This window comes from Solenopsis invicta, chromosome 7, assembly GCF_016802725.1.
Source record: "Solenopsis invicta isolate M01_SB chromosome 7, UNIL_Sinv_3.0, whole genome shotgun sequence".
NCBI classification, from domain to species: Eukaryota; Metazoa; Arthropoda; class Insecta; order Hymenoptera; family Formicidae; genus Solenopsis; species Solenopsis invicta.
The window spans coordinates 16,496,664-16,511,322 of record NC_052670.1 but is presented as its reverse complement, the minus strand read 5'-3'; the positions used below and the strand labels follow the sequence as shown (position 1 = coordinate 16,511,322).

The following is a 14,659-nucleotide window of genomic DNA, read 5'->3' as shown; positions in this document are numbered from 1 at the left end:
CGGATAAAAAAATTTAAAAATTTCTACTTTTTTAGAATTTCTAATTAATTGTCAAATACAGTTTTTTTAATGTTAAATAAAATAGAAGTTATTTAAAATAAAACAAATTCGGGAATCTTTCTCAAGAATTTTTTTGGAATTTTCATGCGGTCACCCTCATTCAAGTCGTAACCTCGCCGAACGTTGTTTGACCTGTAAGACTGCAGCGAATTGGAGGTATACAATAATCACCACCCGGAATTTTTCCGGGTGATGAATCAAACAACCAAAATTTTCAAACGATTTGATTTGATTATTTTGATGAGAATGCTCCAAGTTAACTTGAAAAACAGCTTTGCACATTTATTCCGAATCGGCCGACAATCTTGATATCGAAAAACTTATGGATGATTTTATTTCCAAAAATTCGAAGCAAACTGCTGTGTTTGCTTTATTAAAAGATAAATTTTAGCTCTTATTGCATTCAATTGTTTATTTATATATTGTTCGTAAATTGAAGTTATCTTGTAACTAAAAGTTATCAAATCTACAATTGAATCTAAAAGTTGCTCTTATCTATAAACTCTTTATCCTACAATTTAAAGAAAAGAAACTTTTTACTTTCTTACTACTTTCACACATCCTATCCCCCCCCCCCATCTACACTCAACATCCGGAATAAATCTGTTCCGCCGGCCCTAGCCAGAAATGTAAACATTCGGAGACAAAATTAATATAAAGAATCGTAAAAATTTCATATTTTTTAAATTATTGTGGTTTTTCTTAGTGAATTATTTCTTGACATGTAAAAAGGATACTGAAGTGTGTTATTTATTAATAGTGTTATGTCCGTCTCACTTGACATTCGCGTAATAATAACACGGATTTTTAAGAAAGAGTTTTAATGCAAAACTAAGAACACAGTTAAACAGAATATGGTATACGGTATTTCGCACAGGAAACGGAATTGCTCGCACAAACGTTAATACCATTCAAGCGCCCGAATCGGACTCAGATGTCAATATTTACATCTTCATCCTAGAGACGATCTTCTTTTCCCATCAATCACTTCATATCGATCGACTCCAGCGAAACGCAAAAACAAGACCGAAGGACATGACAATAGTATTGAAAATAAAATTATTGGGATAATCATTTCTTAGCGACATTATAATAGTTTCAGTAAAATTTGTTTGGTAAAACTGTGTCAATTTTGGTAAAACTGAGTGTGGTAAAAATGTCATATGTTTTATCGTTGGCTTGAAATTAGAATTCACTCTGTGATTTATTTTTATTACGCGGTATTTATTGACACTCCGTAACTTGATTTCCAGTTACCCTTTTACATATTTTGATCTCCTAACTTATTAATAATTTTGAATTTTTCTCTTTTTAAAAAGTGTTGACTACTTTCGTTTTTATCAAATGAAACTATATGGATAAGATACGCCAATGATTAATAGAGACTCTGATACTTTGGCCACAAACCATTTCTTATTACAACGACACCGGCGTACAATGATTATAAACTTATTTAAATAATGACGTTAATAGATATAACATTTCATCTCTACAATCTGTGATAAATAGCGTGTGATCGATTTATATCTATATTATTAATTAATTTTGTACATTTTGCTTATTGAGGATGACCAAATTCGAGATCGAAATATTTAATATATTAAAGTATAATATTTTCATGTGAATAGTATTTATATTAATACATTTACTCAGTTTGGTTCCTACAGTCCTTGGTAATTGTAAATTTGATTTGAAATCTTAAGAGCGTTACCTCGTTATATTATTGTAATTTGAAATTTTATTGCAATGTCCATATCATTTCAAATACATTGCAGAAATAAATGCAATAGTTGATTACATTTATTATTAGGCAGAAATTTTTCGCTATAATTTACTATGTATGTGGTACTAACACAGAAATTATATTTCTTATTTATTTTTAATTTAGTTGAACCGCATCACACACATCAGGAGAAATGTGGGCCTATTTTGTCTTCCTAGCCATCTTCGTTGTTATATGCGTATTATATCAGAAGAATTACTTCAGAATCATCAGGTTTATTTTTACTCTCAATGGACCAAAGACAGTGCCCATTCTTGGCAATGCAAACATGTTTCTCGAAGGAAATTGTAAGTTATATAATAATTGGAATTGCATATATTGTTAATTAATTATCATGCTCATGGCAAAAATAGTATATGTTTATTAAATATTTATTGAAGTGTTTATGAGCAGAAAATTTAAACATGGAATTGTTTATAAGATGTATAGTATACGACTGTTTGCTAGACATTCTAAAATAATTTTTGGAATGTTACAAATGTTCGGGGAATGTTTTATTATATCTGTAATATACAATTTTATTAATGTAAAAATAAGAAAATAATGAAAATAGCAACGATTTGTCAATTTTGGAGTAACAATAATGGTAACGAATTACTTTTATACAGTAATTTTAACAACCACGCGTGCGTGCGTGTGCGTGTGCGTGTGCGTGTGCGTGTGCGTGTGCGTGTGCGTGTGCGTGTGCGTGTGTGTGTGTGTGTATACACTTTGGAAACGTTGCCTTGAAAAAGGTACCGTTACTATTACTTAGAAAATGACGATTTGTAATTTTTGTAATACTAAAGTATCAAGTTGTAAGATTTTAAAATTACGTTATTTAATAATCAATACTAATATAGACTAAGGTTGCCAAAATTGCCATCATTTTTAACATAAAGGTTTATAACTAAGAAGTTATAAAGAATATTTTTAATTTTCTTACGTCATAATAAAATGCAACATTTCTCCTTTCAAATTAATAAGTAAGGCCAATGAGACGAGCAAAAAAATTTTTTAGATGTTAGTATAAAACATAAATTTATTAATAAATTTACCACAAACGTTTCGACTCTACGAAGTCTTCTTCAATGTGTGTATAACACTCTTACACATTAATGACGCAAAGTGTTCAAACGCAAAAAACTTTCGAGACATCATGAAGTTCGAGTATAAATAATCCAGCAGTTAAAGTCCATAGTCCACAATTTCTTTAATTGCTTCGTCATTTCCCATATGCAAAACAAATCGTGTCCAAATTAACGACCACTCGCCTTTCGTCATACGACTCATGCAATTTGTTCGAGTCTCGACCATCAAGACTTTAAAGAGAAAAAAAAAAAAAAATTTATAAGTGTTTTTTTTTAAACCGTGTCAAATGGTGCAAATAATTAGACTTACAATTCGTCGTTAGAATTGTTGTATAACATATTCAACGGTAACTTGTAATTTAAAAACGTAGATCTTTACTGATCGACGTGACAAGGGAGATTGAAACTTTTGATGCTGCGGAGCTAGCATGACCTGTGTTTAAGAAGAGAACCTCATGTAAACAGTCGTTTATCTCGATTAAGAAAAATGACAAAATTTATTGAATGTAGACAAAGTATACAATAATATTCACTATTTAAACAAATTAAAATAATTTTTTGTTGTTAAAAAATTTTAAAATGGCGGCACAGCAGCTGCTTGAAATTGGCTCCTTGAATTTGCGCCAGCCTACGCCAAAGTCACAAAATTAATGTGAAATAAAAATTTCAAGAAAATTATGTTAGTTTAAGTAAAAATGCACAGCGTCTTCTTCGTATACTTATCCACTAATAGATGTTTGAGATCACACTTTGCATTCTCTCTCCGTCCTTCGCAGCATGGATCAATTCCTTCACCGTGCGCAGTCTTGTCCGCTATCTGATATTACGAAGACAAGACAGTTTTTTACGTCCCAATCCTCTCTGCCCCTCGATCTTTCCCTGTATAATTCTTTGTAGCAACACATATTTTGTATTACGCATGATATGTCCCAGGTATGCCGTTTTTCTCTTCTTTATTGTAGTCAGTATTTCCCGGTCCTTACTCATTTGCCTTAAGACATCTCCATTGGTGATCTTTGCCGTCCACAGTATCTTAAGAACTCTGCGATAGATCCACATTTCAAAGGCCTCCAGTCTATTCATTTCGGAAATTCATCTTCCTATTCCGTATAAAAGCATCATATGTAGCAACTAATGAATCTCATTCTTAGATTTTGAATAAAATCTGTATTGGTGAAGACTTTTTTAAATTTTATATTAAATTTTATAAGTATCTTGTAAGCCGTTTCTATTCGGCATTTTCTTCCCTCTCCGACGTCCAATTTTCGCACAGCCATGTTCCCAGGTACTTAAATCTGTTCACCCGCTCTATCGGTCTGCCTTCTAGTATTAGGCTAGCGTTTTCTGAACATATCCGGTTCTCTGGTAATAACCATGAATTTTGTTTTCTTGGTGTTGATGTTGAATCCCATGTCTTTACTGTGCTGTCCTACCGTATTAAGAAGCTGTTCCAGATCGTCCATGTTGTCTGCAACTAACATTATGTCGTCTACGTATCAAATGTTATTCATCCATTCTCCATTAACTTTAATGTCCTTCTCAATGTCCTCAAGCACCTCTTGAAAAATAACCTCAAAGTACAGGTTAAACGGAAAGGGTAAGAGAACACATCCCTGTTAGATACCTCTGCAGATTTCAATTGCGTTGGTTTCCTTTCCGTTAATTCTGATTTATGCTTTTTGATTCCAATATAAACTTTTAATACATTGTCCTCTATATCCGTTTTTCTGAGAACCTCCATAAGTCTATGATGTTGAACTCTGTCGAAAGCCTTCTATAATCTATAAAGCACAGGCATACATCCTTCTTCTAGTCGTAACAATTTTGTTTCAATTGGACATGATACATTCAAAGTTTTCAAAAAAACCTTATTATCTTATTTAAATTTCGAAAAAATGCTGACTATCAGAAATTACTTCGACTGTCGCAAAACACATTTTTCACTACTACGACTTCAATATGACGCCGTTACCAACAAAACTTTGTTAGCAACACTGTTACCTTAGGACGTGTATACAGTGTTTAAAGTAAATTTTTAATGTGTACCCATAAAAAGATATTTCCAATTATCGAATTACCCGTCTAACAATTTACCCCGGTCTCTCTCTCTATTCATAAACGTATTGATGGAATAGGGATGAGAGAGAGAGAGAGAGAGAGAGAAAGAAGTATGAAAAAAAAGCAATATTTGTCTACGAGCTGCCGCGTTAGTTGACGCTTTGATATTAGCAATTGGGAAGTTTCTTTGAATTGGGCTGCAGTAATTTCGCTCTCCCCTTTCGCTATCAAACTCTCGCGCCAGGGAACTCAACTGTAAGACTTCCGCTCAGCCTCCTGTTGAATTTCGTTGAAAAAAGAACAACTTTACCTGCGCCGGACGTAACAATTTTGTAAACAATTCTACGTTTAAATTTTCACCTCATAAATACTTCAAAACTACATTTAAACATCTACTCAACGCTTAAGCAAACATTTTATATAACATACTATTTTCGCAAGGGACTATATGCATTATATTGGTCTGTAAATAAAATAATTTCCAAGTTATCTTATTGAAAATGATGAATTGTTTGTAACATAATGTAACATACATAAAAGAAATTGATTTCTTAGTTCTTCAAACAATAATAAACGCGGGGCAGAATTATGGTCGCATTTTCCGCATTTGGCTAACGTTTGTGCCATACGTTGTGCTCACCGAGCCGGAGGATATTAAAATGATACTCGGAAATACGAAACACAGACAAAAGTCATTTTTACAACCTGCTCGAAAATTTTCTGGGCAAAGGTCTCATTACGCAAGATGTCGATAAATGGATCATACATCGGAAAATCTTACAACCGGTCTTTAAGCCTAATGATTCAGCAAAATTTATTGGAACGTTTAACAAGTACGCCGATCGTCTAGTGAACAAGTTGCTTGAGAAGAACGGGAAAGATATAAACGTCACCACGTTTGTTAATAATTCAGTCTACGATATATTGAGAGGTACGTATAATGATGAATGCATGGCAATAATAAAAACGGATGCGAATCACGAAAGTATGGAATGTACTATATTAATACTATGTCGCGCCGTGGTGTTTGTTCGTAGAATCATGTAACATAATAATACTTATTTCAGAGACAATTTTGGGCATCCCGGCAAGCCAACAATATCATGACGGTGAGGATAACTTTAGAAAGTAAGTGTTCTGTCGAAAAATGATGTGCTTTTTGCTTAGAAAACTTGTTACAGTAAACAATTACTAATATTTGTTTTGGAAACAGGAACCAAGTTATGCTGACATATAGATTAACGCAACCGTGGTTACTAATCGATTGCATTTATCGATTGACAGCAGCTGGGAAATCGAAAGAACGTAATCAGAAATATCTAATTGAGTTTTGCAATAGAAAAATGAGGGAATTTCTACAAAATAACGGTTCCATTAACCACGACAGTACGACTGAAGAAACGTCTTTACTTGAGTACATGATTAAGTACATAATTAATAACGAAAATTCGGAAATTAATACGCACGATATTATTGAACAATGTTGTACCTTTATGCTGGCCGGCCAAGAATCAGTCGCCACTATCATCGCAATAACTCTTTTCCATTTAGCAAATAATTCTAAATGGCAAAAAACATGTACCTCGGAATTAAACGAGATCTTTGGTGCAGATAAAAGATCACCAATTAAGGAAGATCTGGACAAGATGGAAAATTTAGAAATGTGCATCAAGGAGTCTTTAAGATTATATCCTACTGTGCCATTGTTTGCGAGGACACTCGGAATGGATGTAAAATTAGGTAAAATTTTAAGAAAAAAAATTTCTAATAATTTTATTTTATTTGTGTTTTTTTTTTAATTTCATAACTGTTACCATTTAATTATTTAATATTTTTGTGTTATACAGAAGAGCATATAATACCAGCTGGTTCCAATGTAGTTATAATGCCATATTGTACGCACCGATTATCCCATCATTTTCCTGATCCTCATGTATTTAAACCAGAGCGTTTTAGCCGTGAAAACTCTGAAAAAAGGCATCGATGTGCCTACATGCCTTTTAGCATTGGATCTCGCGACTGTATTGGTGAGAAAAACAATTAAATATACAATAGATACATAAGATACATGAGAAATGTATCGTTTCTTTTTCTTATCTTTTTTTTAGGACGGTACTCTTTGCTATGTTCGAAATGAAGTCAATTATCAGCGCTATTTTGCGGAAGTGCCAATTAGAACCGGTCCTCGGCAAAGAGAAAATGATACCTAAATTTCGTGTAACGGTTAGAGCACATGGGGGCCTTTGACTCAAAGCGAGAGCCCATGATAAATGAGAATCAAATCTTCATCCTGGCGGTCGGGTCAAAGAGTGCCTGGTACCTGTTCTATCAGACTGGTTGAATAGTGGAAACAATCTCGGGCTATCGTTTAGGATAACTTAGATTATTACGGAGCACGGATACTTCAACGCCTTTCTCTTTAACAACACAAAAGCAGCATCACCAATTTGCGCCCATTGCAGCACGGACATTGATACGGCGGAGCACATCTTTCTACATTGTGCAGTTTGGCAGGCCCATCGCGACGTGTTAATAACGTTTGGTCATGATTTTAGTCTCAAGATCAATACCAAGGAGTTGCTAATGATGTGGCTAACACGTTTTCATTATTTTACAAGCGCTGATTTGCGCATATTAGAAGACGATTTTAGCTATGCACTATTCCTTCGCACATTTCTTATAATATTTCACTGATTTTATTTTGTACATAGTCCCTTCTGTATGTATAGTCGTGAGCTAAAAGGTTGCAACACATTTTCTTTGATTGTTTTTGGAATGTAGACTTGCTCATCGAACGGCGAACATCATTGGTTCTTACCTGTCAACCAATTAAGCATCGAACCATCTAACCATCGAAGAAAATGTGTTGCAACCTTTTAGCTCACGACTGTACATAATTCTATATTCAAATAACTAGAAACATTATTAGATTTATATCAAAAACTAATTCAGGTGTTATTTCATTGAATTTTAATTAACGTGAACGCCAGTACTTACTGAACGTATGGCCAGAGATGAAAAGTAACAAGTTACTTGTAACGCCATTACAGTTACATTTACTTTTTTTTAGTAAAAAAACTGGTAACAGCGTTACTTATTTTTTGTAACTGTTACGGTAATTTAGTTACATTTTTCTAGTAATGAATTTAACAGTTATTTTTATCGTTATTTTTTAATTTAACACGATTAAAAATGATTTTTTTTAACTTTTATTGATCAAAATCAGCTTCTGAATCTAGATAAAAAGAACTGCAACGATTTTTAAAATCAAAAAGATTTGACGTCAAATTATTAAAGAATTTTCCCAATTTAAAGAAAGTATTCATTAAATTGAATACGGCGTTACCCAGCAGTGTATCAGTTGAAAGATTACTTAGTATAGATAATTCTGTACTATCACATTCCAAGAAATCATCTACAAGATAACATAATGGAGTACTAACTTTTGTTAAATATAGATAATAAATTAATACCGATAAAAATGTAATACTAAAATAAAACTTCAATGATTTTACTTTTATATTACATTACAAAATAAAACCTTTAGACAGAAGTCAAACTTTTGTGACATAATTAATCTTTATAAAATTAACTTCCTATTAAAAATATTGTTAAAAAATTTATTGAGTTTATGTTTAATAAATTTTCAGTATACTTTTTTATAAATAATATATTATTAAATAAGGCCCACTTATACATTTATTGTTATAGCTATTGCCATTTGTTTATTATGTATGTGACTTGCAATGTGACAAAGAATAATGGTTTTCAATTACGCTAACTTTTCATAAGATAAAACTGCACTAAAATAGCCAGAATTTCTTAAAGTTAAAATATTAATTATAGACAAAATTAAAAATAATTGTGATGTTTTACAGTAAAATAGGTCTTAAAGGATTTTGTAATTGTGATTAATAATCATTTTAATAATGAGTTGGAAAATACGTTTAATTCTTTGTTATTTTCAATTTATTTTTAATTCGGGCCTTATTAAAAGCACAAGAATTTAATAAAGCCCAATGTCAGAGTTTAAAAAAATTTCTTTTTTGTTAATTTAAAAATGTTTTATATAAATGATAATTTTATTTTGGCAAGTGGTTGAAATAAACATTTTATTCTCATTTAGTTCATTTCAATATCTTTGTAAATAAAATTTATAAAAAATAAAATAAGTTAGGTGGGCCTTATTCGGCTAGGGTACCTTATATAAATTTTATCCAGAAAATCCTATATAATTTTTGTAGTTTTATTTATTTTAAGAAGTGTAGGTTTAGAATAAAAATTTTTATATATAATCTGATTTAATTTTAAAATTAAAGAAAGTAAGGGAAAAGAATTGTCATTTTCTATGTAACGGTAACGGTAACAAGTTACTTTGAAAGTAAATAACGGTAATTAGTTACTTTTTTGATTCGGTAACGAGTAACGAGTTACTTTTAAAAAGTAATTTTCTATTCCCTGGGTATGGCCTATGGATAGTCCTAGTCCAGGGGTATTCGATCATTCGGTGACTATACGCATAGCGAGAAGGTAGGCGATGTCTGTTACAATCGTGACAATGTATCCGTATTGAATCCTTCACACCCTGGCGTACGAGCCCCAAGGCGTCTTCCCCTCCTGGTCAGACAAAGGCAGTTCGGATTGTCCAGCAAAAACCTGGTCCAGCAAAAGCGGTTAACGCTTGTTGGACGTGCTGCGTCGTCAGTCCTAGATGTGGGCTTGCGAAGATTTTCCTCTTCCTCAGTAAACAAAAAAAAAGTCAGAACATTAAAATAAATAACAATTCCTATAATTACGTATTCAGCCAAACGTTAATTTTCTTCTTTAAGGAAATTTCTAACTTATTTACGAAGTACTATGACGCATTTTTGTTTAAATTCTTTAAATGTTTTACATGTTTATATAAAAGAAACGATAAAATTAGATTTAAATGATATTGTTAATATATTTGTAAATCACAATAAAATTCGGGCTTTATACTTTTCATAAAGAAAAAATTATTAAATTATTTTTTTATTTTATAATATAAACTAAACATTCTGTATATTTTTTTTTAATATAAAAGTATTATTTCTGTACACTTACTTTTTGATAATATAAAAACATTAAAAATTCAAAAATTAATTTTATTCAATAATTTCCATATATAAATATTACTTTTTATTAATAAATAAATTTATAAAATTAATAATAAAGTTAATTCGATTATAATAAGTTTATATACATAAATATTATTTTTACTATAATAAATTTATGAAATAAATACAGGAGAAGACGGTAATATGACACTTATATTCATTTTTAGAATAATTTTGCTTATAATCAATATTTTATATCCCGTATATACATTTGATCAAATTATATTAAACTTCTCTTGTAATACAGTTTTAAAACGAGTGATTTCTGATTTTTGAAAATCGAAGTAGAGCACGAACTTGAGTCATTGCAAAGTCGAGTAAAAAAATATTGAAACATAATATTGAAAGATCTGTGACAGATCTGTTATGTTAGAAGAGTTTTTAAATTCATCGACTTATCAATCAAATTATATGCAAATGCGGCTTAATTCACAAAGCAAAGTTGCATCTACGCATAATGCGATTGATCTATCGATAAATTAAGAAACTTCTTCTTCTTCTTCTTCTGTTAGTGACACTAGCCTCCTTTGTGAGTGTTTGAGGACTAAACGACCAGAATGCCAATGGATTTTGTAATAAATTCTTGGAGTACATGCAGTTGATACGGAGCGGAATACTGGGTATATGAACGATAAAATGTGAAAGTAAAATTCGAGATGCAAGCAAAGTCTTAATGTGAAGGTAAAATTTGAGATATAATCAAAGTTTTAATGTGATAGCTAATTCGAGATGTAACTCAATTAGAGGATTGCGTCAGCAATCCTAATCACGTTTTTCCCGCTACACATAATCACTCTTCACTGGTACGCGGGCAACCAGCGAAATTCAATTAAAAAAACTTGCCTATTGTTATATGATTGCAAATTATAGAGATCGAATACTAGAGAAACTACCGATGGCAGCTGGTGGAACTTTCGAAACATTAAGGACTTAAATTAACGATGGGCGTCACTCGCAATTGTCAAATTGAAAGAAATGATGTTGTTTCTTCTTTTCTCTTCCATCCTTTTTTAACTATCACTATGACATTGCTTTAGAAATAGCAGCTATCGATAAGAAGCTTCATTCAGCGAACCTCCTCTTCATTGCGAATCACAAAAATCGAGGCAACTTTTTCTGCTTGCGCGCTATCAAGGTGAGTCTTTTCCTGTTATATTATGTTTAGAACTCCAGGAATGCAGCAAACATTTTTCAAATTAATTCCAAATAAAAATAACATTTGTCATTGAATATTTTCAGGAATTTACATTATTGGAATTAATTAAACAAAATATACCTCTCTCAAAACAAAAACTTTACTAAGTTTTGCGATACATATTGTTGTATTTGACGACACGAGCACACAGTTCACCCGCGCAGGCATTCGTTTTTGCAACACAAAAGGAAAGACATTCTTTTATAAAAAGAACATTAACTTTAATCTAATAGCTTACAAGAAAATCGTTAGCAGAAATATTCAAATATCTCTTGACAGCTCCGCGTCCCAAAACAGAACAAAAGCTGACCACGCTTCTTCTGTCAAATCGAACGATGTTTCTTTGACCAGCTTCTTAAGCTCAGCCAAAGAAGGGGCATAACATTTAGAATGTAGCAACAAATGTAGCAACACCACTTTTCAAATTAATTCCAAATAAAAATAACATTTGTTTTTGTTATTGAATGTTTTTAGAAATTTACATTATTGGAATTAATTAAACAAAATATACCTTTCTCGAAACAAAAACTTTGCAAAGTTTTGCGATACATATTTATCAAATTGATTGCTATTCGCATTTCATCATATTTTTCGCGATCGCACGCCTCACACAATTAACAGTCAAATGCTTGATGCTCGTTCGAGATTCTCACGGGCTTGTCTGGATTGAGCACCTGCGCCAACCAATAGATGACAATCTTGGGTTTCTCATTCACGTCGTATGTCATTTCGTGCCTTGCATCCTTGAAGATTTTGAGATTCTTTGGCAATGAATGGCCTCTTCCCGAATCTCGCCCAAAGGCATCTCCATGTCAAATTTGTTGGGTCAATGCGACATGACCTAAGACACCGACCGTCAAGCTTTATTTCTATTTAAAGACTAACTTTTTAGTTAAAAAAAAATCTTTTTTATGCATTTATGTTTTAGTCGATTTAATTTCATAGTAGTTAAAGAGGAAAGTAAAAAAAAATATTTTCATTATAAATTACACAGATCTACAAAATTTAGGGAGGTCTTGTACTTTGTAATTTGAAAGATGTTTTTATAGAATTTCGATGCGCTGAAAATGACTACCTTGTCCGTTTTCTTCCATCACCTTTCATTTTTTAAATAATCGCAAAAACAGTTTTTTTTTTCAAATTTGATTTCTTTATGAATTTTTTCTAGCTAAAGAATAAATGATAGCGAAATCAGCTTTACGGCATATTACACAGAAATACTTTCACAATACTAAAAATATTTTTTCGCAACTTACAAAAACGTTTTATGCAAACTATAAAGAAAAATCTTTTGAAAAAATCGTGAAAAATGGTTAAAAAATGATAAATTTTAAAATATAAAACCAAGTAATTCGACAGAAAAAAATCTTAAAAAATATTTATTTAAACTTATAGCTGTATGTTTCTAGTTTAAATCGTTTCTTGAAAAATTAATTTCCGATCATTTGTTAAAAAGTTATTAAACTTAAAGCAATAAATGCTTCCCTTCCACGGCCTTATCTACGAACGCGTTTTTTGTATATAACTATATATTATATAATTATATATAAAAATCATACATAATTAATGTTATCAACTTCAAATCTGTCGTGCATTTTGATAAAAGAATAATGTTGCATTTTTGCGTGACAATTGTTAAAATTTTTACAATAGCAAGCTTGTTTAATATTTGTTGTTTTCTTGAAGGTTTTCATACAAAACAAGTTATAAATTTATGCTTAAAAGAAGCAATAATTGATGCTCTGACACCACGCTTTACCTATAGTTATTTGGTAACTGTTCGCGGGGCGGCCACGAAATAAAGTTCTTAATGTCAATGAATAAATTTAGTAAACTGAGAATTTGCTGAGTGAAATTTAATTTATTAAAGAAAATTGAAATATAATAAATGAGATGACAGAAAATTGAATTACAAAAAGAGAAATAAAGATATACGGATTTTAGTGAACGGAAGCTGACTATAATTTCACTCAATTTAATAACTTGTTATACGCTGTTAATCGTATCGGATTCCTCGAGCGACTGCTCTTCCCGATTCCCGCGCGCTCAAGAATTTTCGTCAAAACGGAGCGAACACGCCGGGAAGGAACGATCACGATGTAACCAGGCAAAAGCGACCTGTCAAGTAGCCGCGAACACAATTTGAGCACGCGACTATCATACACAACTAATGTTAATTGTAAGATAATATAAACTGAGAGCAATTTAGTAAAGACTCTTAAAACTATGACCGACTCCAAACAGTAACGATCGTAAAAAATCTCTTTTTAAAACTCGTTTATGCATACAATGTACTGTTTTTTCTTTTTTGTATTTATTATACATATATATTATAGACTTTTCAGTCAGAAATTAACCATAAGAATATGCATTTTTGTCAAAGCCCAGCAAATGAGTTGAATACATATCTGAATGGAACAATAAGATATGTATTCAACTCATTTGCAGGTCTTTGGCAAAAATGCATATTCTTATGTTTAATTTCTGACTGAAAAGTCTATAATATATATGTATAATAAATACAAAAAAGAAAAAATAGTACATTGTATGCATAGACGAGTTTTAAAAAAACCTAACCTAACCTAAAAAGAGATTTTTTACGATCGTTACTGTTTATATACAATAAGATAGACTTTATTTCTCTCGCATACAGAATTTCGAAAAATACACGCTTTTTGTCCATTTCCATCAATATAGATTAACTTTGAATTTTGGTTTAACAAATTTTTTATCTGTTTCTAACTATTTTTAGAATTATTCTTGGAACTAGAAAAAGAGAGAGAAAATTAAACTAACAAGGATACACAGGGAAGTGTCCGCCTCAGATTAAAACAAGCTTTTAATATGTTGTAGTACAGATAAAAATAAAAAACACGTATTTTTTTATACGTGCCCATACACACTTTAAGGGGGTGAAACACCCCTTTGAAGAAAATTGTTTTTTTTCCTTTCGAAGCGTATACCGTCGAAATTATAAGAGATAGAAAAAAATGTTTTAAATAAAAGTTGAAGGGCTTGAAGAGTAATTTATAATAGCGGAAAAAAATTTTTTTTTTTATTTTTTTTATTACTTTCCCCCACCACTTACTTATTTTTTTCAAAATTTTTATTTTTTTTTATAAGCACAATAAAGCTTATTTTATTACAAATTCAACGGTATATGATAAAGTTACAATACAACGTTCCCATTTTCTAAAAATAATTAAAAAACTCTCTATACGCACGGTACGCGCACCCGTCCACGTGTTCGTGCGCTATGGAAGTGACTCCCTCCGATTTCGACGTGCCTTTAACATGTTGTACAGATTAAAATAAGGGACACGTATTTTTTTACACGTGCCCTAAAACACTTTTA

General features: G+C 31.4%; 1 pseudogene; it reads left to right on the top strand.

The window, feature by feature from the left end:
* Nucleotides 1-1,791: 1,791 nt before the first annotated feature.
* On the top strand, nt 1,792-7,713 carry LOC105203167 (annotated as a pseudogene).
* The last annotated feature ends 6,946 nt before the right edge of the window (nt 7,714-14,659 follow it).